Source organism: Balaenoptera borealis (genome assembly GCF_965194805.1).
Source record: "Balaenoptera borealis genome assembly, chromosome: 1".
In the NCBI taxonomy this organism is placed as follows: Eukaryota; Metazoa; Chordata; class Mammalia; order Artiodactyla; family Balaenopteridae; genus Balaenoptera; species Balaenoptera borealis.
The window spans coordinates 4,682,364-4,708,924 of record NC_138860.1 but is presented as its reverse complement, the minus strand read 5'-3'; the positions used below and the strand labels follow the sequence as shown (position 1 = coordinate 4,708,924).

General features: G+C 42.3%; 1 protein-coding gene across 10 annotated transcripts in view; it reads left to right on the top strand.

Annotated features, from left to right (window-relative positions):
• Positions 1-8,935: 8,935 nt before the first annotated feature.
• Positions 8,936-26,561, top strand: part of NEK7 (NIMA related kinase 7) — a 158,974-nt gene continuing 141,348 nt past the window's right edge. For 5 of the 10 annotated variants that reach the window (XR_014245558.1, XM_082395340.1, XM_082395339.1 and 2 more), the window contains exon 1: positions 8,937-9,226. The gene's annotated coding sequence lies outside the window, so the exon portion shown is untranslated. Of the gene's footprint in view, positions 9,227-23,562; positions 23,673-26,561 lie in introns of those variants that run through there. The other 5 variants (XM_082395331.1, XM_082395332.1, XM_082395341.1 and 2 more) reach the window with 4 other exon arrangements.

The following is a 26,561-nucleotide window of genomic DNA, read 5'->3' as shown; positions in this document are numbered from 1 at the left end:
TTTTCATGATACTTGTTTTTTAATCTCAGCAATCTCCCAAAACTCAGCTTCACAAAGATATGATGTCATCAAAAAGAATGGAACTCGATGTAATATCCAAACAGTGAACTGCCTCAGGCTAGTAGCTCATAAGATGTCTGACAAATGTTGAGTGTTGCTGTGATTCCCTTGAATATTTAAAATATTCCTAAATATTCTCATATGAGTTCACTGTGGTGAGCACAGTTTAAGCAAATAAAGTGTTATCAGCAAGAGTCAGATTATTGAAGGTACCAATCATTTTCCTAAAAATAAGACTGTTCTCAGTTATTTTTGTAATAATACCACTTATGCATTGACTTTCCAATACTTTTTTCAATAGTTTCAGGGAAGCAATGCATGTAAGAGCTAGGGATGTGGGACCTGTACATAACCACATTCACTGAACTTGCTGGAGTCACAAGTATTTGGTATTCTCACCTGTTCTGGGCATTTATTATTCTTTCTCAGTTCCTCTATTGGAAATGTGGAGTCTCAGTACCCCTATTTGCTATCACCTAGAAGAATCTGCTTGGCAACTGTATCTTTTTTTTTTTTTTTTTTTAACTCCTTCCTGCAATTAAGCTACAAAACCACTTGGTGGTGATAGATGCTTTATTCATAACAGCCAATTACCAAATATGCTTTTTGAGGTCTAGTCAAAATTATTTTTCCACTATTTTCAGATTTCTAAAATTAATAAAATAGCAAACACTGAGTTATAAAGTAAATAATTCTAAATAGAACTTGCAAAGGAATAAGTAGAAAGATTTGGTTTGGTACTTTCTTCCCTAATCCTTGTATACAATTTACTTTTAATTTTTATTTTATACTTAGATTTTGATTAAAATATTTTGTGTTTTTTAAAAACAGAGATTTAATGTTCTGCACCTTTATATCATAGTTCATTGATTCTAAGACACCACTGAATATGAGAAGCATTCCAACTTCACAGATGTTAAATGTTAAAAACACAAAAAGGTGTCTTAGAAACAGTGGAATGCTGTATTTGCAGATTCCAAAAGAGTTCATGGGAAATACTCAGTAAATATGTCTGGGGAAGAAAAGAAGGAAGGAATAAGAAAGAAAGAAGGGAAGGAGGAAAGAAGACTGTAGAGGGGAGGATAAGGAAAGGAGAGAGGAAAGAAAGCAAGAAAAAGGGCAGAAAAGAAAATGACATCCTCTTCCCCAAGAATGGGCATAATTCTGAGGCTTTCTTGATGAGAAGCTTCCAGTTTTCCTTTTCACGGATGGAAACTTTATTCATTACATCAATAGTAATTTGATATTGATGAGTTAATAAAAATGAAACCACTGAGTTGTAATCCCAGGCCCATGAGCTTCTGCATTCCTTTATTCCCACATGGAAGGAAGAAAAACCAGACATAGCTGCCTTTGGACCTTCATGCAGGGGCTGAGTCTTGTTGCCTCCTTTCTGTCCGGATCTCACTTTGTATCACCTCCTCAGAGAAGCACTCCTGGACTGCCCATGCCAATGGGATTCCCTCTCAGAGCTTCTTATCCTTGGTTCCCTCCAGACTGTCTCCTCATCCCCACAAGGGCTCATTAACTAGGCTTAACGTGTAACTCGTTTCCAAAAGCACGTATACTTTGACAGTGATTTCAAAGATCAGAAACCATTTAGAAACCAAAGGAATGCAAGCCTACATATTAATTACAAGATTTAGATTGAAAAAAAAACAAACCACAGTAACATGCACTAACACTGAATAATCTTAAACCTACAAAACTAACAATTTATAGTTAATCCGTGATGATAAAGGAGGACCAAACTCTGTACCAAGGGCAATGAGAGTGAAGGAAGGATCAACTTGACTTACTTCCATGTATTTCTGGAGCTGGATTGCTAATTGGCTTGTGTGTGAGCTTTTGTGATTTAGGTAAGCTAACAGGTAAGCTTATGTGAACCTAGCCCATCTTCCTGCTTTTAGACAGGCCAGAAAGATGAGCTAAATTCCATTTTTTAATTTCACTAGAGAAGGATATTTGAGAGCCTACTTCGCAAGTTTACAGACTCTTTTTTTTTTTTTTTTTTTTAATTTATTTGGCTGTGCCGGGTCTTAGTTGCAGCATGTGGGATCTAGTTCCCTGACCAGGGATCGAACCCGGGCCTCCTGCATTGGGAGTGCGGAGTCTTAGCCGCTGGACCACCAGGGAAGTCCCAAGTTTACGGACTCTTTTCTTGCAGTTAATTTTAGGCCATATCTTTTGTAAGTTTCTCATGTTTTACTTTAAGGCAGGTTATTACTCTGCTTTCCTAGTAAAGGAGAATAGCAAGCCTGTTAGTGCATGAGGGCCATCCTCCTTTTGCTACCCTGGGATGTGATGCCTGGAAAACCTCCATGTGCTTTGTTACAGTTGGTACCTCTGTTCCCCACCTCAGCCCCACCACCTTTTCTTTGCTTCACGTCACACTCCAGCATCCCAGGTAGAACCCCAGGGGCAAAACACAGATGAAGTTCCATCCCAAAGCTACACTGGTCCCAGAACTGGTCCAGGAGCTGCTGCCCCATCAAAGGTGTGAAGATCTGCTAATCCAGCAGCTGATTTATCTCAGTATATGTTAAGAAACAGAGGAGGGTATTGGTTTTGATTTTTGTATAGTTTTGTACACACATAAATTTAAAGAATCATGAAACAGGAAAATATATAGATTATCCATAAAAAGCATTAAAATATTAGATTCTGAAAGTAATAAAAGTAGATTCTAGCCTTCAGGGGCTAAAAAATCAGCAGCAAAGATTCAGATGATATGATTGTTCTGACTTAATATAATCTCTCTACATATTTAGATTTCAAGGTAGTGTAATTGTCCATAAACTCACTAGCTAGGTATTAGTAATAAAGGCTTGGTAATGTAGTAATTACAGGAATGTATATTGAAAATTTTACATAGGAAATTAAAACTAACCAATCATTGACATGACATGACTAATTTTCATGTTTTGTTCCAGTCATTTCTAGTTTATATTCTGACAGTTCTACAAACTTCCTATTGTAAAACTGTAAAACATACCTAACTATTTAGACTGGAGTTACAAGATATAGGCCTGATGGAAGTATTAATTTCATGTAATTTAGAACATGAAGAAGTAATATTTTTATTATTTACTTGTCTTCAGAAAAATGTGATTGTCTTTACCTTTCAATATAAGCAAGGAAAAGACAAAAACAAAACAGAATTTTTAAAGTTGCATACTTTGGTTGCCCAAACTATACATTATGTGTGTGTATATTTATAAATTCTTAAATAATTTTTAAAAGTTATTTATATATATATATATATATGAGCAACTTTAAAAGTAATTTATATTTTAAAAATAATAATAATATAATATAATATAATATATAATATTATATATAATTATATAATATAATATAGTTCTGCAGATTAAATAAACCTATTAGTTATATAGCAATAAATAACACTAATGGGCAAATGTAACAAAATTGTCCATTTAGGACTGTTTGTGGTTTCCATGGGTGACAGTCTACTGTTTGCCTTCTACTCTTTCAAAGAAGGAATTATCCCATAAATCTATAGATAAATATTGGTTTGCCTCACCCAGTACTTGAATGGCTTATGAATTTAAAGGTTCTTGACCTGAATTTTAAGGATCGGAACTTCAACAAGTTTTTAAGCATATTTCTGATTTTTACCCCCAATTTTCAAGCTTTGGAAATGACTGTTTTGTTCTAGGAAGTGTTGTCCCAGGCGCCTCTTACTCTACATAATGCTAACTTTTCCATAGAAAAGCTGATATGACAGTGATTAAAGAAATAAGATGTCTGTATATATGTACCACATCTTGAACGAAATTGTGCCATTTGCAGAGACGTGGATGGACCTAGAGACTGTAATACAGAGTGAAGTAAGTCAGAAAGAGAAAAACAAATATCGTATACTATCGCTTATATGAGGAATCTAGAAAAATGATACAGATGAACTTATTTGCAAAGCAGATATAGAGACACAGACATAGAGAACACACTTATGGTAACCAAGGGGGGGAAGGGAGGGTGGAATGAACTGGGAGATTGGGATTGACATATACACACTACTAGGCATAAAAGAGATAACTAATGAGAACTTACTGTGTAGCACAGGGAACTCTACTCGGTGCTCTGTGATGACCTAAATGGGAAGGAAATCCAAAAAAGAAGGGATATATGTATACATATAGCTGATTCACTTTTCTGTACAGCAGAAACTAACACAACATTGTAAAGCAACTATACTCCAATAAAAATTAATTATAAAAAAGAAATAAAGTGTCTCCATAATTTGAATTTTACCTGATGGTGAATTCAATGGTAGAATTATGGAGAGTGTTGAGGGTGTTTATGATTAACTAGGCTTATTGTCATAAAGACAGTGAGAGCCTGCTTTCGGTATATCTTTGAGTTTGACATGGCATGATTCTAAATCTGGCTTTACTCACATCCTGTATTTCCAAATAGATTGAACATTAACTGTGCAATTGAACTGCTGAAGAAATCATTACTGAGGTATTTTTAAATGCACTTCCACCCTTAAGTAGAACAGCTGAAAACAAAAGATCGAGGAGATGTATATTTTAAGCAATAAAGGCTCAAGTGTGAGCAAAGAGGGTTAGAAAGAGGAAAACAACATTGGATGCAACTTTTCACTCCTTGTATTGACTTTGTTAGGGGTGCCCTTTTGGATCTGTAGTCTAAGAGCAGCCTCTCAATTTATCTATGTGAAATATTAAAAGCAAGAAGAAAAACATTATTTTCCATTTTCTTTCCTACGTAGGAAATAGACAACTGTTTCAACTGGTCAGACCTGAATGAATTTGGTGCATCCCAAGGCAGAAGTGAGAGCACAGAAGAGGTAGAGGGTGATAGAAATTGGACAGGACTCTGAGATATTCCCATTCAACTCTGTGAAATCACAGGGTATTTGTAGCATCCCCCTTTCAGGGTAGACACAGGCACACAAAATTTTCCAGAGAAACCTGCATTCTTTAGATTTATCTTTAACAGGGTTTTCTGTTAGCATAGATCAGTGAAATTGCCACCAAGGTGGAGGAAAGGGCGCCCTGGGAAATGGCCTCAGTTTGGTCCCACATCAAGGATGGGATGTACCAGTGTGAAAAGGAAAATCATTCCTGAGTATATTTCCTTCATTGCTTTGACTCTTTGCCTACTGCATATTGGCCCTCTGGCTTTTGTAGTAAGAGTCAAAAAGCAGAGATTCAGTTGAATTCTGTCCAGAGGAAATCATGATACAAACATAAACGGCCAGTTGTGCTGTTTCTTTCTTGTTTTGCAACCAATATAAAATATTAGAGACTTCCCTGGTGGCGCAGTGGTTAAGAATCCGCCTGCCAATGCAGGGGACAACGGTTCGAACCCTGGTCCGGGAAGATCCCACATGCCGTGGAGCAACTAAGCCTGCGCACCACAACTACTGAGCCTACACTCTAGAGCCCACGAGCCACAACTGCTGAGCCCTCGTGCCACAACTACTGCAGCCCGTGCGCCTAGAGCCCGTGCTCCGCAACGGGAGAGGCCACCGCAGTGAGAAGCCCCCGCACTGCAACGAAGAGTAGACCCCGCTCGCCGCAACTAGAGAAAGCCCGCGGGCAGCAACGAAGACCCAACGCAGCCAAAAATAAATAAATAAATAAAAGAAAAATATTTTAAAAATTAAAATAAAACATTACATTTCCCTATGTTAAATATATATATCTAACATATATGTGTGTGTATACACACACACACACACACATATATATATATATACAGTGTTGAAATGATTCCTCAGTTTTAAAACTACTACAAAAATAGCTGGGAAAAAGCCGCCGTCAGTATGCTGCTAAAATAAACCATGAACTGTATTCTCAAAGTACAGAACTAGATAAATGGGACATAGCAGAGTTGTCTTTCTGTGATTTTGAATTCTAGGTGTTTGATGGCAGGATAACATTAAGGCAGATTTTATTGCTTTAAAGGGAAGTTCATCTGCACGATCCGTTAATAATCACATGCAAGAGGCCAGGAAAGTGAAAAAGTAGCTTTCAAATATTTTCCGTGAGTGTTTTCACAGCATGGTAGAGATTTATTTTCTGCCACTGTACAGTGACCACAGCCAGGCCCTGAGGAAAGTGATCTCCCTGGGGTTGTCTGCAGTCTGCACTTTGACCTCTTCCTCTTGGCCCAGGTTAGTCCAGACATTTCAACAGCTTGACTAAGCCTCATCACCAGTCAGCTGCCAAATTCAGCGGCTGCCAGGATCACTAGCAGCTTTTTAAGTACACCTGTTGCCAGCACTATGTATGAGTCAAGAAGGCTAGACCTTTCTGGTCTATCCCACTGGCTAGGATCTCTTTCAAAGGAGAATTATTTTTAATATGACTTCATCATCCTTCATCAGGAAAACATTTTTTTTTAGCAAGCTTCTCTCCTTACAGAGAAGTTGCATTGACCCTGAATCTGCTATGGTATATCAGGTCTGGGTTAACCTACAGATAAAAAATGGTTTTGATAATCAGTACTACCTCTACTTTGTATTTTTCATTGTGTGGGCCAGCAAAGCTACATGAATAACAAAACATGTAGACAGGGTGTAAACTGAAATGTTTTAAGTGTCAAGTACCATTCACGGTGAAGTTAATCTGATAGTTCATGGTAAGTATTGCATGGTAATTAGGTATAAACACTAAGTAGCACGTATAAAGGACTGTAATTAGTGCATTTCAGGGACCCAGGCAAGCATTTTTGAAGCAAGCTTGGTGGGGAGATGAATAGAAAAGCAGTTAAAGCTGGACTCTGCTCTAATGATCCCTGGGACCAGAGGAGCCTCTTTGGCCAGAACTCTCCGCTTTTCCATGAGCATTTGCTCTAGGCCAGGGGCCCAGGGCAAGGGGACAACCTCACCTATCAGCACAGAGGTGATGAAAAGTCATAGATAGAAAGTGCATTGGATTTGGAGAGTCTTCACAACTTCTGAAACACTGTACACTATCTAGCTGTAGCTTTGTAGTCTTTTAAGGTGAAGAAACAGGACACATAGGGATGTTTTCAACACTCTGGGCATCATTTAGCCATGATAGGATACTTCTAGGGCTTCATGAGCTCTGTTTTGATCCATTTCCCTATCAGTCACTGTTCATGAGGGATATGTGTCTTCCTCATACCAATGAAATGTCTGGTCCGTATCCGAATGTGTAGTTCATTTAATTAGGGCTGTTTTATTGATTATCTATCTACCTATCGACCTATGTACATGTCTAAAAGGTGGTACAAAAGATAGTTTTTAGAAACCTTAACCAGGTTGAAATGTCTTCATCCTGGGAATATCTGGTTATTTTTCCTGCCAGGTGTGCCTGTGTATAACTCAAGTGACACTGTCCTTACTTGACTGATTTTGATTTGGTGGGACTCGACAGAGCAACCTGGTTCAAATGCCAAATCATTGGCTTCATTCTTGCCCACTTTCCTACCCCAAGTTCAGTTCATTGTTAAATCTTATTGGCTGTATCTTAATATATCTGGGAAATATATATATCCCAGAAATATATCTGGGATCTGACCATTCTTATCACCTCCACTGTTAGCACGACAATTTAAGTCATCAATATCTTTTACCTGATTGTTATAATAATAGTCTTTTAACTGTTTGACTAGTTTCAGCAGAGCTATTCTCTGCAAACCCAAGTCGATTTGGTCACCCTCCAATGGCTCTCCATTCATCCCCTGCTTTATTTTTTAATGAATCACCGTTTGACATAGTATGCATTTATTGGCTTATTATATTATTATTACCTTTTCTACAATATAAGGTCCATGAGAGCAGGGACTTTGTGTCTTGGTAAGGGTTGTATCTTTATTCCTTAGAACAGTGTCTAGCAGGTTTATTAACACTTTATTAACCACTGAAGTCAACATCTACTATTGAGATTTTGAATTACTTTCTTTCTAAAAATAAACTTTCCAAATCTTAATTCCATAGCTTTAACATTTTAAGCATTTGAGCTATAATCTACTCATTCTTAGCTCGACTCCCTTTGGTTGGGAAGCCAAACTAGTGAACGGACCTAGGAGTAATAGCAACTCCTCAATGAGCACTTCTATGCCAGGCTCTTGTGCTTCAGCATTTTGCTGTATCTCATTTAATTCTAGCCTAGTTCTAGAGATAGGTGTTATTACTATTCTCCTTTTACAGATAAAGAGACTGAGACTTGGGACAGATGAAATAACATAATACTCGAGTTAATAACCCCTGAGCTGAGATTACAATCAAGGTGTGGTTGACTCTATACTGCCTTCTAGCCGTGTCCTCCGGTAACGCGTGTCCGGTTATTGAAGTAGCGAAGCGGCTGAGTTCAAAGCATTCCTTCTGCAGTTCCATGTACTAGGGTTCTGGGATATAACAAATGTCCCTCCACCCCCCAAAGACTCTTAGGACCAAACCAGGTAGTTCCGCTTTCAGGAGTGTCCTAAAAGCCACTGTCCTCTAAGCTGGGTCTCTTACTTTAATGTAAGTTTCTCAAGCGCAGAGGCAGTTACATCACCTAGGAAAAGACGATGGGATCAAAACGCTATGATCCAGAAGAAGAAAGCGTTGTCACCAATTCAGCTGACCGCTTGCAAATAGGGCATCTAAACATAAAGTTCTCAAAAAGCAGCCGACCCCCGGCTTGGAGGGAAGTTGGCCGGAAAGAAGGGAATAGGGTTCGGTCTGACCACAGGAGGGCTCCCCCAGACCCGCCCGGGCTCCAGCGCGGAAGTGGAGGGGGTCCCTACGCGGAGGCCAGCGGACAGCAGATGCACCGTGCGGCCAGCGGGTGCATCGTACTGCCAGAGCAGGGCTCGGGGGCGGGGCTCGGCGTGGGGGCGGTGCCGACGCACGCTCCGCCTCCTCCTCGGGGATGCCGGGATGTTTATACTCCTGACAGCAGCGGCCGCGGGAGGAGGAGCGGGAGTCTTGGGAGGATGGGCCACCGCTAAGCTCGCGCTCCGGACGCGCCTCGCTGTGCACAGGGTGGGTCCCCGTGCCTGCAGCGTCCGCGGGGGCGGCGCGGCGGGAGGTGGCCAGCGCTCCGGGCCTAGCAGCCACAGCCCCCGGCCCAGCGGGCCTGTGCGCGGCGCCGCCTGGCCGAGCCGCCCGCCCGCCCCGGGTCCCTCGCGGGCCGGAGAACGGAGAGCTCCCCGCTTCTTGGTGAGTCGCCGCCGGTGTCTCTGGCGCGCGGGTCGGGGCCCCGCCGGCTGGGGCCGCCGGCGGGAGCCAGGCGGGAGGGGAGGTCAGGCTCGCGCGCGGCGGCCTCGGGACCCCGCCAGGGGGAGAGGAGGCTGTGCGGGGCGCGCGGCCGAGCGGGCGGGGGCTTTGGTCCGGTCGTGGGCGGTGGCGAGAGCCTCGTGCCCCGTGCGGCTCGGGCGTCCGAGGCCGCCGCCGTAACTAAGAAACTCCGCGGCCACGGCTGCGGCGCAACAGGTCTCGGTTTGGGGACCCGAGGAACTTGGCGAAGTTCCGCCTCCCGCCGCACGCTCATTGGCGGCGGCGGTTATTTATTCCACGCGGATTGGTTGGGTCCAGCTGTCAGCCGTCAGCCTCAGGCGGACTGGGCAGAGCGAACTTCTGAGGAGAGGTGGGTGGTGGGAGGCTTGCAGACCGGCCTTGAGCAGTGCGGGGAGGGTGACCGACCTGTTGGAGAGGGAGCTTTACTGGGACTCTGTCAGGACTAGGAAACGTCAGAGAGAGGGATTGCAAGGCAGTAGCGAACATTGGTGGTGATAGTGGCAATGGAAAAGAAATAAAGACATTGAACATTGAGGCCAAAGCCATAGAGGCGAGGGGGAGCGCAGAGGAGAAAGGAGAAAAGAAGACCACGTTGCCCCAGGACAGGGTCAGGAAGCGAACACAACCTAGAGGAAGGATCCTACAGTGAGATTTAAGAATCCCTGTTACCTCTTTCCTATATACTGTAGGCCTTGGGAGATGATGTTTCACACAGGTGAATCTTGTTCTTGCACAACTGCAGTCCTTGTTAGGGATAGATACTAAAAATATACTTATTTTACAGTAAGATATGTTTCCATCCTTGAGCATTGTTGGTGATGGAATTGAAAGTCAGAAACATATTGCAGAAGTGAAATGATCTTTCCCCTCCTTTGAGGCTACTGATCGTAAGGATGCAGTTGAAACGATCAGATGCCCATGGTTTGTAGAGTATTGTGTACCCGTTATAATTAGAACCGCTGTTTCTAATTCCTTCTCCGAGGAATTTGCAGTTTGAAGGAGTATGCACACTCCCAGCAGGCTACAGCAGTGTGTCTCGCCAGGTTGCATTACAGAATAAAGTACAGAATGTGTGTGTGAGACCCATCAAGTCTGTGCAGGAGCTTGAGCTGCTCCGGGTGTGGTCGGAGAATGGCATAGTACTTTCACTCAAAAAGTTTATGGTACGTTTGGTACTATCAGACAAACACTGAAAGGGTGAATAGTTAGACAAGAGATACAGTTAACTCTGTTAATGCTTTGTGGCAACTCTTGCTGAATTGATGCCGAGTATTCTTGGCTGTAACGCTTGATGAAGGCCAGTGCCCCCAAAACGGTTAACATAAAGCGTAAGCAATTTCATTTCCAGAGGAAGGGATCCCTCGCTACCGTCGAGGAGATCCAGTCCACAGGTTGCTTCACTCCTAAAACCGCAGCATCCTCCGCTTGGCCCTGGACTAGGTGGGAGCTTGCTGGGGTGGGGGAGAGATGTTGGAGCTTTGAAAAACTTCGCGTCTCGGAGGCGTCAAAGGGGTAGAAACTATGGGGACGGCGGGAGGAGGGCGGCGAAACTAAAAGGCTAAGGCACCCCTAGTGGAAGCTGGTTGCTTTCCCGGGGTCTGGGGCAGCCCGGGACCTTGCAAGACAAGCGGTCCTGAGATTCGGCTCTCGTGCGGGAGGCCCCGCCCCCTTCAGACTGACGGCCCCCGCAGCCAATGCGCGGTGAGGACGGCCCTGCTCCCGCTGGAGGGCGGGCACTTCCCCCGACCCCGGGGGCTCAAGGGAGGGGGGCGGCGTGTGGGGTAAACGGGCAGGATCAGGGGAGGTTGAGAGGTAAACACGCAAAATGAGGAGAGGGCGCTTGTGAGGGAAACGCGCCAAATGAGGAGGGGGCTTGTGAGAGAAACGCGTAAAACGAGGAGGGGGTTTGTGAGAGAAACGCGTAAAACGAGGAGGGGGCTTGTGAGATGGGGGTGGGCGTGTGGGGTAAACGGGCAAGATAAGGGGAGGTTGTGAGAGAAACAGGCGTAAAATGAGGAGGGCGCAGCGGCAGGTTCCTAGGACCCCGTGGTGCTCGTCTCCTTTCAAGGTTCAGCCGCGCTTTGGACTCACCGGTTGGTGTGACTAATGGAGAGGGGGAGGGGCTCTCACAAGCCCCTTCCTCATTTTACGCGTTTCTCTCACAAGCCCCCTCCTTGTTCTTTGAAATTATCTGAAAATGAAAACCAAGAAATGTCAGAATCCCAATCCTTAAGCGTTTTTACAATTACTTGGGACTCTTCCGACAGTTGAAAAAAGATTTTTTCAGTTAAAAAAGTAACGACCGTCCCTGGAGTGCAGACTCATTTCCTAGTTTGCACTGCTGTGCTGCTCGGGGTCGTGGACTCGGGCCACACCTGCAGCGCCCTCCACGCCCTTTCCCGCTCACACGTTCTCCCGGCTGGACAGTTTCAAGAGCGCTATTCCAGCCCCTAAAGCAGCACTTACTCCAAGAATGAGGAAAGCACGCCTGGTATGACGGCCGCGTGCTGGTGGGGAGGGAGGTTTGAGGCCTCGGGTGTTAACCTACCCGGATAATAAAACTCAGTTTTGTAGTTTCCACATGACCAGAACGCGGGTGTAGTCTGTGGGCAGGAGTATCTGATCTCATACTCCACTCCCTTCATCTTTCTGGTGGTTGCAGTTGGCAGTGTGAGGCTCTGGTTTATTGCAGACATTTAAGTGTTTTCTTCCCGACTCTTGTGCATTTACTGAAATGTAGATTTCTTTCTTTTTTTTTTTTTTTTTTTAACTTAAGTATGTAGTCAGAGAAATCATTAGAGAGTTTTACGGTGTTTCTAGAGCCAAAAGCTGTTTTCTTTGGAACTGTCTGATATTTTAGTATCTTTCCAGTATTACTAATGTAGCCACCGTTCAAGGCATCTGGAGAGGAGAGAATAATGATTACTTAATGCAGTTTTGGAAAAGAAGTTGCTTAATTAGGTAATAGGTCCCCAAAATTCCTTTCAGGTTTTGTTTGATTTTTTTTAAAACAGGCTTTGGTATTTTAAAAATGTGCAGGGCAGCTGCATAAAGCAATACTCTGTCCACATTCCTGTTTTCATTCAAATTAATATATTTGTCCCTTCAAATATTTGCTCAAGAGTTATGTGGGTAGGTGTTTTACTACATCATTCATAAAACATGGCAGCAAACTTAGCATAATACTAAGGGTGTTTTGGAAATGACGTGTATGATTAATGTTTGCTCTGAATTGCCTTACCAGCAATTACTTTATCAGCATTTCTATAAATGTATAGCAAGATGTTTTAAGAAACATTTCTTCATACTTTCGAATGTTTCAATTCATTTCTTCCTCCCTTCAATTTTATAGGGAATTTATATAATTGTAATCAAATATATTTATTTGCAGGATAGAACGGCAGTTGAGAAATTTTGAACTTATACATAGAACTAATGTAGAACCATTCATTCTTAGAGTTATAAAACCTCTAAACTGCTGATTCCTCTTTTGGTGATTAATAGTTTGATTATCCCTGTGTATTATATATCTTTACAGAATAAGGAAAACACTTAGAGAATATATTTCATGGTTTTTAGTGAGCAGTGGGAATGAGAAGGACAGATAGATGGTCTTGAAGCATTCCTTATTTTTTTTGAGCAGGGTAACTTCTCTTTTTTAACCTTTGTTAAAATAACAGCTGTCATACTATGTATATAATGAGCCGATACAATGAGCTGTTCGCTAATAGCTATCCAAAGTGTTAATCGGAATAGTGTGTAACTGAATGGAAGTTATTTAATTGGTCTATCAAATTTTAGAAATGTATATGTTTTCTGTTACTTAACGGAAATAGACCTTTCTGTAAACCTTGCCATTGGTCTTCTATTGATAATCAGTGGAAGTCGTTAAAGGCAGTTTTTTCACACCAGGTTGCTTTTGTAGAGAACAGGGGTTCGCAGACTTTGACTCTGAAGGATGAGAGAGTAAATGTTTCTGGCTTTGTGAGCTGTATGGGCTCTGTGACAGCTACTGCCAGTGTAGCCGTGGACATACCTGAACAGGTGGGTGTGCCTGTGTTCCAGTAAAACTTTCTTCATTCAGTCGGGCTGGAGGCCCAGCTCTGCCCTAGAAGGTAGTACCAAGGGCCTAAACCTGATTCTAGGATGGATGTTTGGGCTGACAGGGGTTTTCCACGGCACTGTGTTCGCCTTTTCTGGTCCTTTGATCCCTTGTGACGGTCTCTTGATCTTCCCCAGTCCTCTCAGAATAACGCCCAGTTATTCATTGCCAAATTTTGTGTTTAATCTCAGAGGCCTCATAAATATATCAGCCTCTTTCAGATTTATTCACGTTTTCAGGGATTTCTGTCATTCTTTGCCTCGGGGGGATCCCACACCCATCCTGTGATGTCGAGTGGATTTGCCCTCTCTCCGGCTTCCTTCTTGTTGCTAAGCCAAGATGGACTCTGATGTCAGACATTTTTCTTTGCTTGATTGACTGATAGCCCTAGAAGGAATGTGCTTTGCTGTGTTTCTTTAACTAGTAGTTTTCGTTCTAAGTCGACTGGAGTGACTGCTTTTGCCGCTGTGAGAGAGAATTTCTGGCATGAGCAAGAGGGTGCACAGATTTTTTTTTCCTGTTAGAAAAATTGACAAAGTCTTTTTTTTTTGGCATTCTAATTTAATCATTTTATTTAGCTTTTTATTTATTTATTTATTGACTAAGTCTTTTATAAAAGACTTTTTTTTCCAGTAAAAAAAAAAAAAAATTCTAAAAAGGGCCTGCATTTGTAAGGAGAGGCTATAGTCACGGCGTTTGTGGCCTGGGGGTACTTGCGGGGTCCCTGCCTCTTTGCTCTCAGTAGAGTTGGCTGTGGCTGACCTGGTTGCAGCTGCTGAGAAGCGGCTGAGTGGGATGGAAGAGGCAACAGTGTTGAGCTTACACAGTAGGACTTCCCAGTCCTAGCCAGGAGTGGGTTCTGGGTGGGCCGAAATATTGACACCTCGGGGCGGGGCCTGGGGCTTTGGAGCTTCAGGGCTAGTTGCCACCGGCTGCTACCAGCCTCTACTCTTTGTGTGACCTTGCTGCACAAATACTATTTTCTGTGTTTACCGTGACGTGAAAAAGACTAAGGCCCAGGCTCCTCTCCTACCCTCTGACCTTGCTTGAGTTACTTGATTTGTTCAGACCGTAGTTTTCTCAGCTTAGGTCACATTGCTTTGAGGAGTAAATGACAACGTCTTTGTAGAAGTAGGGTAGTAGGCTCAGTGAGTGTTAGTTTCATTTCACCTCTTTCTCTATTCTTAGGACATTTTGTGGTGGGAAACACATGTCTTCTCAGTTTCTTCTGATGCAGGCCCTGCTGCCCAGCTTTATCTGAAGAGGCTCCTACCCAGCTCTGCTGCCATTTCTACTTTCTCTGCCTTAGTCATTCTTCCCTTTTGCCCTGCGATTTCCATATTTATAATTTAATTGTTCCCAGCACGAGTTAATGTTTTTACTGAACTTTGCGGGGAAAGAACAGTCGTCCTTAGTTCCTCAGGTAGAAAAAGCCACAAGAGCCTTGGGGGTTATATTTTGCACAACAAAAAAAGTGAGAGCTGCAGAAAGATACTTAAATACTGATTCAAAAATGGAAAAAATCAGAATATTCTTTCTAGTGTGCTTCCAGTTCTGTTTTTTTTTATTGTTAAGATAGTTTTCTCATATTCTCATATTTAACTGGCAAATTACTCTAATTTTTTTGTGGTTGTAACCATAGCAAAGCCACATATCCTCTATTATATTATGATTGGAAAAATGGAACAGTTAGACATGTTTATGAAAAACTGTTATACCTCTAAAATGTAACGAGTTGCCAGTCTTCCATTGCCTTTTATATCTAACTGTTGAACCCTATAGTAAAATAATGGGATATGTTTGCATACTGTCATAAAGATACCCAGAACTGGACAATAGGTAATTTATTTCAGCCAAATAGCTTGTCCTTATTTCAAATAGTTTACTTCTAAGCATGGTTTGTTATTTAACAAATACAGGTAAATTGAAAAACATTATACAAGAAGAATGTTTATTGTTGGATTGATTTTATAGGAATAAATTGATGTTTATTCTCAATTTTTTATGGTAACCTACAAATTCACTTCTTTTGTGTGTGTTTTTTTTTTTTTTTTTAAACAGTCTTTGGTATTTAGACACATTTAGAATAGCATAGTAGCAGGTGAGGTATTCAGTGAAAAATGGCATTTTTGAAAAAATGGCATTTTTTAAAACATTTTTAATATACACCTGAACTAAAGTTTTAATGAAGTTTCTACATTTGATAAATATTTTGGTTGTTGAGTGGCATATTGTTTTCAACTTCACTTTGTCATTTTGTGACCTAGAGTGTTCAAAGTATCAGCTGTTGATGAAGAGTTGTATTTTATTAGGCGCTTCTCCCACTGCTCTTCTAATCATTCTCATCGTTCTCTCCCTCTCTCTTTTAAGTAGGAAGGAATTTATTACACCATGTTTAACAGTATTTGGTGGCTGGGAGGGAGTCTGAGCTTCTAGCAAAGTTTCCCAATACCGGGCCACCAAGGGAGTTGCTGCCTCTTTCGTGATCAGAAAGCCACCAGCCTGGGACTACACAGCCACTGCTCACGATGGCGCTGCTATTCTGGGCGCCCTTGACTGCTACGGTCCAGGTGATGGATGCTCTGGGTTTGGTACTTAACACCTCCTGTATTGGTTTCCCAGGGCTTCCCCAACAAATTGCCACAAACTGGGTGGCTTAAAACAACAGAAGTTTACGCTCACAGTTCTGAAGGTCAGAAGTCAGAAATCAAATTGGCCCCAGGGCTGTGCTCTCCGTGCAGGCTCCTGGGAGAACATGCCCCATGCCTTTCTCTCAGCCTCTGTGTTGGCGGCCGTCCTGGACGCTCCTTGGCTGATAGGTGCGCCACTCCAGTCTCTGCCTGTGTCAGGTGGCCTTCTTCCTGTGTCTCCTCCTCTTCTTAAAAGCACACCAGTCTTAACTGGATTAGGGTCACCTCATGACCTCATCTTTACTTCTATTCACTTACACTTAAAATTTAACAAGCAAAATCTGTACTCCCCCCCCCCCCCCCCCCCAGATTCTTCACCACACAAGAGATTTTTAGATTTCTGGTCTTTCTGTTCTGAACAGAGTATTTTAAGGTTGTACAGAGATTGTACCTGAGAGATAAAGGTACCCAGGTTATCCTGTACATATGTCATCTGCAGTTTGTATTTTATACTACTACAGAACAGCTGTTCCAAAATCACATTTTCCATTCACCATTATTTTGTAGTTTCCCTTAGGAGACCTTAAGTCCATAATTCACTAAATCAAATACTTTCAGAACTGGAAGGAAACTTATAAATTGTCTAAACTGGCCTTTTCATTTAATGTGAGAATAAACTGAAACTCAAGGATGTGAATTTGCTAATCCACATTCCACTAGATTCCTTAATAGTCCATATTGCCTTGTGTGTTACCTTTGTCATGCTCTTGGTAGTAGGCGTGGTGTTTTGTTTTCACTTGCTTGAATTAGCAGTCTTGTTGCATTCACAGTACGTGCTCAAAAAAGACTTGAGGATAGAGTGACATTGCACCTCTGATTGCCCATATCAGGGCCTTGATTCAAGTCAGCAAATATTCGAGAGCCCAGCTGTGTAGTGGGGAAGTATTTCTGTTGCCTCTAGAACGAGGAACGTTAGGGTATGTTGCTATATCCTTACTATGAAATAGGATCAAAGAAGAAGAAATTCCCGTTATGGAGGCCAGTGCTAGGAAAGAGTCCTTAGTTAGAGGTGGTAGATAGATAGTAAAGGCCAGAAAGCTCTTGGGTGATCACAGGGTTGTTTGGTCAGTATTTCATAAATACACATTTCATTATATTAGATACCTTGATTCATGAGGGCCAGGCTTCATTGTTGTTTGTCATTTTGCTGTATTGACAATAACTTACGTGTCCTTGTTGCTTCTCGCACAGTATGTATGACTGAAATGTTTGGCAACCCCACTGACCAGTCTCTCCCGTTAATTTCTTCTTTTGCCGTGATTCAGAGATCATGATGGGCTGTTTCCTTTTTCTCTGTAGCCATGCCTCTCTCTTAAGTTGGTTCTCATTTGTTTATTATATGTGTTCCCTGTTTCAGTGAAAATCCTATCTTACAAAGCAGTTATTAGAGATTAATCAAATCAATCCTAAAGGATTTATCTTACGATTCCTTGAAATAGTTATATCTATTTGTACATTGAAAATAATTTTTAGAAAACTTGTATAGCTGTTCAGGAATACATGGTGACCTTCTTGCCATCACCGTGGTAGGCTGTATTTTCAAAGCATTTGTCTTATTACTGTGTTTCTCACACTATGGTCCTTAGAATGCCTGTGTCAGAGACACTGATTTGGTACGTACAAGCACTGGCATTTAAAAGCAAGTACCCCAGATGGTTGTTATACACAGATTGGAAAGCTGCTGGTCTCTGATGCAGTGCAAGTGATTTTAATGGAGGTGTTCCTCAGGCAACAGTAAGAAATGCCACATGGCCTTTTTAAAAAAGATTTTTTCATTTAAAAAATTATTTATGATGGAAGTCCATCCCTACTGCTACCATCATTTCTCGCTGAGGGTGTGTGGCCCTTGGAGTAGTTCACGCTTAGTAATCAGACCCTTCTGGCACATGTAGCCAATGTCTCAGCTCAACTGGTGGCCAGGTATTACTGAAATCAGTGTTATAAATCAATTAAAATAAATTAGATAAATACATATAACTGTAAATAAGAACTGAGTAATAATAGGAGAGAAAATGCCACTTCAAACTAGCGAAAGAAAATAGTACATCTAAGTGTTAATTTTAGTTCTGCCCCAACCAAACGGTCCCTCTTGAGTGTACTGCTTATGCTGTGTGCTGTTCTCACCATTTTTGGCATTTTTAGGGTATTTTTCTCAGCTGGGTGTGAAAGCTTACCACTTCCTTACCCCCGAGATGGTTTGCATTTTGCTTAAGGGCAAAGCCCTTAGCTTGGCAGCAGAGATTTTGCCTCCAGGCCCCAAGGCCCGAGCTCTACCTGCAGTTCTCTCTGTCACTCCTGGGCTTGACTTTGCCAGGGTCTCCTGTCCTGCTTATCTGGCCGAGCTGGAAAGTGTTCGGGAACAGCGTGATGACAGCGTGATGACTAACCTGTTCCTTTTTCCATCCATAACAAGGGGCTGGTTCTCGAGTCCTTTCTAGCTGCCCTCCTTGTCCCAGATACAGGCCTTAACATGTAAGTATGTTCTCTACTTAAGCAAGCCTACGTGGCCATTTTAAAACTACTTTCTATCAGTGATTTTTTTGTTTACCTTTTTCTTTAATTAATTTGGAGTGTATCAATAAATTCAGGCCCTTTTTGTTTATCACCATTTCTACACCCACCTTAAAAAAAAATATATATATATACATATACATATGTAGATCATAAATAATGTAAGAAGAGACAGCTTGACAAAGAAGGTTTTGAAGTCCTGGATCGAGTCCAGGTTCATTTTTATATATTTTCAAAGGCCAAGCACAGGGTCTTAGGGTGAGTTAAATTAATATCCACAGAACTCAGTTTAAGAGTTGAGTGTCTGGCTTAGGAGAGAGATCACCGGGAGTGTGATTAATGGTGCAGTGAATAAAAAGGAGCCTGGGCTGCGACGATGTGTTCAGGTTGCCAGGGCACCCTGTCTCCCGGGGTGTGGTCCCTGCAGGGCGCGCTGCAGTTCCTAGGCCTTTTTTGAGCTGGGTTGTCAGCCTCTGAATGGCAGTGTTTCCAGAGTTAAGACCCAAACGAACATCCATTTTTCTTCACTGTGAAGCTTGTGGGGTATTTGCATATGCATTTTGAGACCGTTGGGAAGATGATCCAGTCGGCTGCACAGCGTTTGATGTTAAACTTAGTTTCGAATCAAGGCCAGCTTTCTCTGAATTTGGGAGGCACACCTGCGTGCAGGCAGAGGGGCAGGCCATTTGCTCCCTGGAGACCTGCAGCGGCTGTAAGGATGAGTCTGCGTCTCTTCCTGTTATGCCCCTCCTTTCCCCATTTGTTCCTTTACTGTTCTCCCCACTCTCCTCCTGGGTCCCACCAGTGCACAGGTGGAAGAACGAAATTTGGGGGTATTGGGAAGTAGCCCACAGTGAGTAGACAAATAATCTAAACAAAGATCTGTCTTTATGCTTTTAAAACTCCGTTTTGATTAATTGCAGAAGATGGGAGACAGGCGTGAGCAGTATTATCTGTATGCTCACTCCCGGCTCACCCGTTTTTAACAGCTCTGTATCGGGACCTCTGTCTTCAGCCTCAACCCTGACCTGCCTTTCCAGATTCACGTCTTTGTTCTCCCCCAGATGTTGGTCCCATCTGACAACTTACCATTTTTCGATAAATTTTGTACCCTTTCTGGCCTGTCTGCTTTATCTTTATGCTTTTCTAGCTGCTTTTAATGTCCATTTTTTTTATACTTCAGCTGTTCAATCTCAGTGATTAAATATCATCTTTATCCTTTAAGACTCTGCTCAAATGTTGTACAAAAAGTACAAAGAAATCTTTCTTCTGCTTCTTTAGGCCTTTAGTGCTTATCGACTCTCCCCGTAGTTGTACTTGTCTTAGCTTCCTCCCTGGAATATATGCTTCTGGAAGGTGTGAATCATGTCCTGTACATATTTGTGTTTCCTGCAGGGCCTGGGACCATTCTTGTCAGAACTGGCCATTCAGGGAATGGCAGACGGCTGCATCCCAGAGCCTGTATGGGGCAGAAGGTCTGGGTAGATACTCGTAGTGAGAGAACGTCCAGGACAGTTGGGCAGTTGATTTCAGGGAAGTGTAGGGTGAATGGCAGACACAGGGGCCCACAGGGCGTGGTGTGAGGGAGGTTTACTCTGTGAAATGGGTAAAGGTCTGACCTGGGCTTGGCGTCTGAACTCTGAATTTTTGAAAGATCTCAGAGTGGGGTGAGATGGGAACCAGGACTGGGAAAAAACAGGAGTATGCCAGACATGAAGTTGGTGGGGATGGGGGGGGGTGTGTGGAGTCAGGACAGAGACCAGTTGGGTGATTAGGTATAAATTAGAGGCTTGGGCAACAAGGAACAAAGTAAGAACTGAGCTCCTCTAATTAGGACGTACATTAAAACAGGACCAGGAGTCAGATGACATTGATTTGAACCTGACTTACTAAGATGTTCACTAGGTATCCTTATGTTTCCCTTCCTTAGAGGCTAGCCCATTCCTAGTTCAAGGTAAGTGGTTTGGCTTTTCTGTAAAGGGGAAGGAACCTCTCTCTGCCCATAGAAGGTGCTTACTGTATATATTTGCCAAATGAATTCCATTATGATGTTCTAATAATCCCCTCATGGAGAAAATGTTGAACTAAGTTATTCCCTTCTTAGGAATAATTACTAATTTGAATTGATGGAAAATTATCATTTGATTTGTGTTCATCAAATGCTGACATAGTAAAAAGTTGTTCCACTTCAAAACAGATACGTTTTATTTAGTATCTTTTCATATTTTTCATTGCTAGAAGTTTAAAAGAACAATCAAAATGTCAATAATTATTTTAAAAAACATTTAAAGGGCAAGCCAGATGGACCAGAAATACATTGTATATTCATGAACTCAAGAAGAAGCACATAGGCAATTAACCTGGGAAGGTACCACCTTATCAAAGGTCTTGAGTACTGTGCTCAGAAGATTGACGCTTTCCTCTCCTGTGATGTGATTATAAAGAGTTACTTGTATCTTTATGGTTTCAAGTTTAGTTTTTAATAGGGGTAAAAGCTATAGTGCTTTGATACTTCTTTATTTGGTTCTTAGTTAATGGCAGGTCAGGAACTAGCATCAAAATAGAATCAAGGTTATTATAAAGGAGACCTCAGATATATTTGTTAAAAAAATGTATTAAGTTGAGTTTGGCTTACGAGATGTATGAAGAAATTTAGTTTATATTTGAAAATCCCGACTTAAGTGATCCTATACTATACTTTAAAGTTACCAAGAAAAAGTAAGATTACCAAGAAGAAGTGCTATTTCTTTCTTTCTTTTTTTTAAAAAATAGATTCCCCCTTTAGCGTCCTCTAACTTTTCTCCCCTTTTAAAATTTTAGGATTAAGTTAAATTTATTTGTTTGTCTATCTACCTATTGATTCATTTTTTAAAGAAACACCTCCAACACCTTCTACCTGTTTCTAGGTAGGTTTTTCCCTTGTTTAAAATCCTTCAACTATTGTCTTGAATAATTTCCAATCCCTTAGTCTCCTAACTGCGGTTTGGGCGTTGGTGCTCCCTCTGCTGCGTCCTTAGCTCCTGCGTTCCTACCCTGCTTGTGGTGGCCCCGCTCTCCCTGCGTCAGTCGGGACGTGCCCGTCCTCTGCCCGGCCAGCTGGCACAGTTCCTTCGGACGCACCTGGGTGCTCTCTCTGCGGGGCCGGCCTGGCTGCCGCTCTTGTGCTGGCAGTCCCTGCCACGGCGTCCGGCGGGGTACGTGTTTCCTGACACTGCAAAGCCGGTTTCTTTATGTCTCGCCGACGAATAACTTGATGGATCGCAACTGCCTCGGTGCTTTTTGTATTCCCAGCAACTGGGAGACACGTTGGCTGTGGTCAAAAAGTGGCTGAGTGGGTTTTGGAGAAGATAAGGAAGCAAGCGGACGGGCGTCCGGGATGGGCCACAGTCACGGCAGAGGGTCTGGGTAGGTGATATTGTCCTCTATCTCCAGTTCCAGCACTTTTTTCTCCCTACCCCTGTCCCCCACCTTTGAGTAGCTGTGGCTCTGTATTGAAATGGGATGAAATAAAGACATTAGAGACTTCACTTTCTTGCAGATTCTTAGGATGTTTTATTTGTGTCCTGGTGTTTGCTGCCTCATTGAAGGCAGGGGTTTAGATGTCTTTGACTAAGCGTGAAGAGTTTATTCATCTCTCTGTTAGGTTTTCTAATTCTTTTGCAGTTGTGACTGTCTCTGTCCTCCTTCATAAGCAGAAGGAGTGTGATCATGGGGGTCAGGAGGACAAACTTTGTCTCGTATGGTTTTGGAGGCCTTCTCAGAGCTCTATACAGAATACGCTTACCGCTGGTCTGCCCTTGTCACTGCGGCGCCAAGATGTCCTCCCACGCGGGGCACCATAAAATCAGTGACTGTCAGAAGGGCACAGATCCCTCCTGTTGGCTTGGGAAGGGAAAGTGGAAATACTCTAAGATACAAGGAAATACAGGTTTTGCCTTAGTTTTAGGTAAAGTTATCATAGTGCCTAATGCTGAAGAACAAAGGAGAAGAAATATTAACCAGATCAGCGTAGAGTTCAGAGTCCTGCTGTTTACGCCGAGAGTACAGAACGCTTCCTCCGTCCTCATTCAATGTGCATTCGTCAGAACTACCCAAGCTAAGAACAAACATGGCTTCTCGGTGGGGCGGGGGTGGGGAACGCCTCACGTGGAGCTTGGATGCCCGTGGGATGCCCGCATGGCCTGTCTGGTAGGTAGCTGGTGGTTGCGTGTGGCTTGAACACCGCAGAGCAGTCCGGCTGGGGAGCAGCTCCGGGGTCATCAGCGTGGAAGGTGGAAGCAGGTGAGCATGTCTGGGGAAGGTGTGTCAGGGCCTGTCCAGCCTTCTTCACGTACAAGGGCAGTTTCACTAAAAGATAAGTAAATACTCAGTGAATCCTGGGAGAAATTAAAAGTTAACTTCTGTGTCACTGCCCGACTTTAGCTGTAAGTATGACATGTAAGGTGTTTCTTGTGAAGACCCAAATAAGGCTGTTTCCATCCTTAATAAATCTGTGCTTTTAAAGCCTCTTACTGTTTGCCATTTTTCTAAGATTTTATCAGTTCTTTAGTCAGAGGAATGGACTTTTGCAGAGTCAGAAGGTTTCTGAAAACAAAACTGAAGTAGATGTCAATTATATAATTCCATTTTGAGGGTAAGTCTGTAATCACTACTCATTAGATGTTCAGTTTTTTCCCGTGAGCCCTTTATGTTTAAAGTCTCCCGTGCGGTCCTAGGTAGCTTCCTCAGCATAACATGTTTGTTATTGCCACTATTAATTTACAATAGGCATCCTTATTCTTTGGATAGTATCTTCATAAAATCGTAGTTTCACATGATAAGTGTGCCGGAGAAAGTACATTTGTTTCTAGTGAATGTAAAGGTTTGGCATGATTTGTCGTGCGTGTTGAGAAGAGCAGGGGGCCTGCACCGCGGTGCAGGCAGGAGGGACGTGACTGGGCAGAGTTTGCTGAGAGAGTCTGCCCGGCAGCTGCCTTGCGCAACGCCACAGAGTCCGTTCAAAGACTTGTTCGCGTCTGTGGTGTGAAGAAGACTGTAACAGCGATCGAGGTTAGTTCCGCAGAAGGTAAATTTTAAAACGTGAAGTATAGCCATGATTTACTTACGTTTGTTGAGAAATCTTTTTATTAAAAGCTAGGACAGTTTTGTGTGACTATGAGTCAGTGGCTTTTCCTGCTTTGCTTTTTCTCCCTTCTTTCTTAATTTTCTGTTAACTTTCATTGCATTAGAAGTCTGTGCACAGTAAAAAGGCGGTCAGGCAGCCAAGAGGTCTAATTCTTCTTCTTCTTTCTGTTTTTGAGGGGTGAGGGTGGGCAGGAGGGGGCAAGGCAGGAGTTTTCATAGAAGTTTGTTTTGCTAGACGCTGATTGTGTCCTACTAACCTAATTGTCCCTTAGATAGACTCTGTTGTTATGACTAACTCAGGTCGTGAGAATGTCGTGGGGCCCTGGGTGTGGGTCAGTGGAGAAGTTCCCTGGCAGGGATGTGGGGAGACCCGGGTGGGAGTCCTGCCTTTACCACTGGGCTGTAGGGCTCCTTTCCTTGCCTGGTGTTTAGGAACATCAAAGGAAGGAAGTGATAGGACATCTTTTAAAACCACTTCATAGTTTACTGTAAACTAGCCTGGAAAGAAACGAGGGTTTTGCAAGTTCAGGAATAATCAGAATATAGAGCAGTGTCTTTGGTAGAGCACATGTGCTAATAAACAAATGAAGAAACAGCAGTTTATAAGCTTTTTTTAAATAAAGACAAAATGTAAAATTTGTGTTAATTCAGAAACAGCTATTAAATTTTTCCTTTATTTAAATAAGTTTTTTATTTTTTTGTGATGATTTTTTGGTTAGTGAGTGCTTGTTACAGACAAAAGGCTGTTAAAACAAATGACCTTACTATACATAATTCATACTCATTAAAGTGTTCCCAAGTACTGGCTTGTATTCCATGGGGTCTTATCAGCTTTGTTATGATAGAATTCACTACTATGAATTATTTAGTACAAGGAATGCTTTTTATAATCAGGTTTGGAAGATGGGTCCAAGCTATTTATCTTAGCTCTTTACGTATGTCAGTCTTTTGCCGTGGATGGTTATAGTTTGGCTACCATGCTTTTTTCTGGTGTTACAGCTGAATGGTTGGCCTAGTGATCATGTGCTTTTGCCAGGCTTTCGTTGTTGCTGTGTGGGTAACTGAATGACATGGCAGAATGATAAGGGACATTTATTGTGTTTGTAGCAGCATCCTGTGCCCACAGTTAACCAAAACAAATGGAAAGTCTGTCAAAAGCTTTTTTGGACAAATTTCTTTGAAAGGGGTGAGTAAGGATCACTTGTTTTTTTTATCCTCATAGGAAATTCTTCTGTAACGATAAGCAGAAGAAATAATACCATCTTTTATTTGTATTCCACTTTAACCCTTTTGAGAAGTAGTAATACTTCATTCTTCCAGGCACTTGTTTCCGGTAGAAAACTCCCCGTATTTGTCCCTCAGGGAGAAGGATTTGGGGCCTTGCTGTGTCACCGCAGACTGTGTGCTCATTGTGAGCTTTCCTTCAGAGCAGAGCAATAACTTGTCCTTAATCATTCAGAAGTGTCAGTAGATGCTCATGTGAATTTGAACTAGTTAGGTCCTGATTGTTAGACCTGTGTTCTTTATAAATTCTTGTTTTCTAAATTTGATTATTTAACAAGTGTTTATTGGACTTTCATATGTACTGGAGGTAAAAAAAAAAAAAAAAGGAAGAGACAGATTCTGCCCTTAAATAGTAATTGCTTGTGTTGGTATTGGACCTCAGATGCACAGATAATGGAGTCATTAAAATGCCCTGGGACAAATTACTTAAAGGGGTATTTTATAAAGGTTCACCTGAGTATGAAGCAAGGTTGGCCAGGCAGGCAGGCTAGCTGGGAAGGGTGTTTCAGCTAGGATGGCACAGTGTGTCAGAGGCACACAGGCGTGAAAGAGCCTGGCATTTGGAAGAAGTGTCAATGGTTCATTAAGGCCAGAGTATAGGATTTATATGCAAGCCAGTAAGGCTAAGAAAAGTTTCATTCCTTAAAGGGTTTTAGGCAGGAGTGTGACATATTGAGGTTTTCGTTTGAGATTGATCATTATGGTGGGTGTGGAGAGTAGGAATTACATTACCAAAGTCAGGAAGAACAATTAATTGGTTGTAATAGCTGCAAGGATCATGAGAGTCCGGGAGAAGCAGAGAGAGGGTTTGGAAGGTAGAATTAATGGGAGTTGGGGACTCGTGCAGGTGAGGGAGTCAGAGGGTCTGGGATGGCCTAGGAACTATATGACTGAGTGGCAGTGCCATTCACTGAGGAGGGAATACAGAGTAGAATGGATTTGAAGTGGTCAAGATTTTAGACGTTTCTGGTTTGGCTAATCAGGCAGAGAGATCCAGCCGGTAGGGTTGGAAATGAGATTCTGGAGCTGTTGGTTCATAAATCATCAGTATTTAAGAAGCAGGCTGTGTGCCAGATGAAAATGCATAATTATTGATTTAAATAATCAAGGGACTTGCCGTTCAAGGAAACCTGAGCAAGCAAATAAGCAGAATTGCTCATTGATCATAGAGCAAAAGATGTATTTTGTGTGGAAATGAAAGAAGCAGATAAAATAATTTTCTAATCACACCCTTTATGGTGGTGATTCAGATTGCTAGCTTGATTTATTTCAGGCAGGTAGTAGATTAAGTAGAAGTAAATACATTAACCAATAATTGATAAAAGTAAGTCACTGGAACTTGGATCTTCATCCAAGAAATTGGAAGGGATTAACGTGTTCTCTTTAGTATCACAAAATACTGGAAGTAACGGACCAGTTACTGCAGAGAACAAAGCATGGTGTTGTGGCTAAAACAGTGTATACATAGCCAAATTATTGTTCACGTGTGATTAAAAGGGAGTGATGGTTTCAGATTTTCAAGGGGTAGAGAAAATGTGTTGCATGT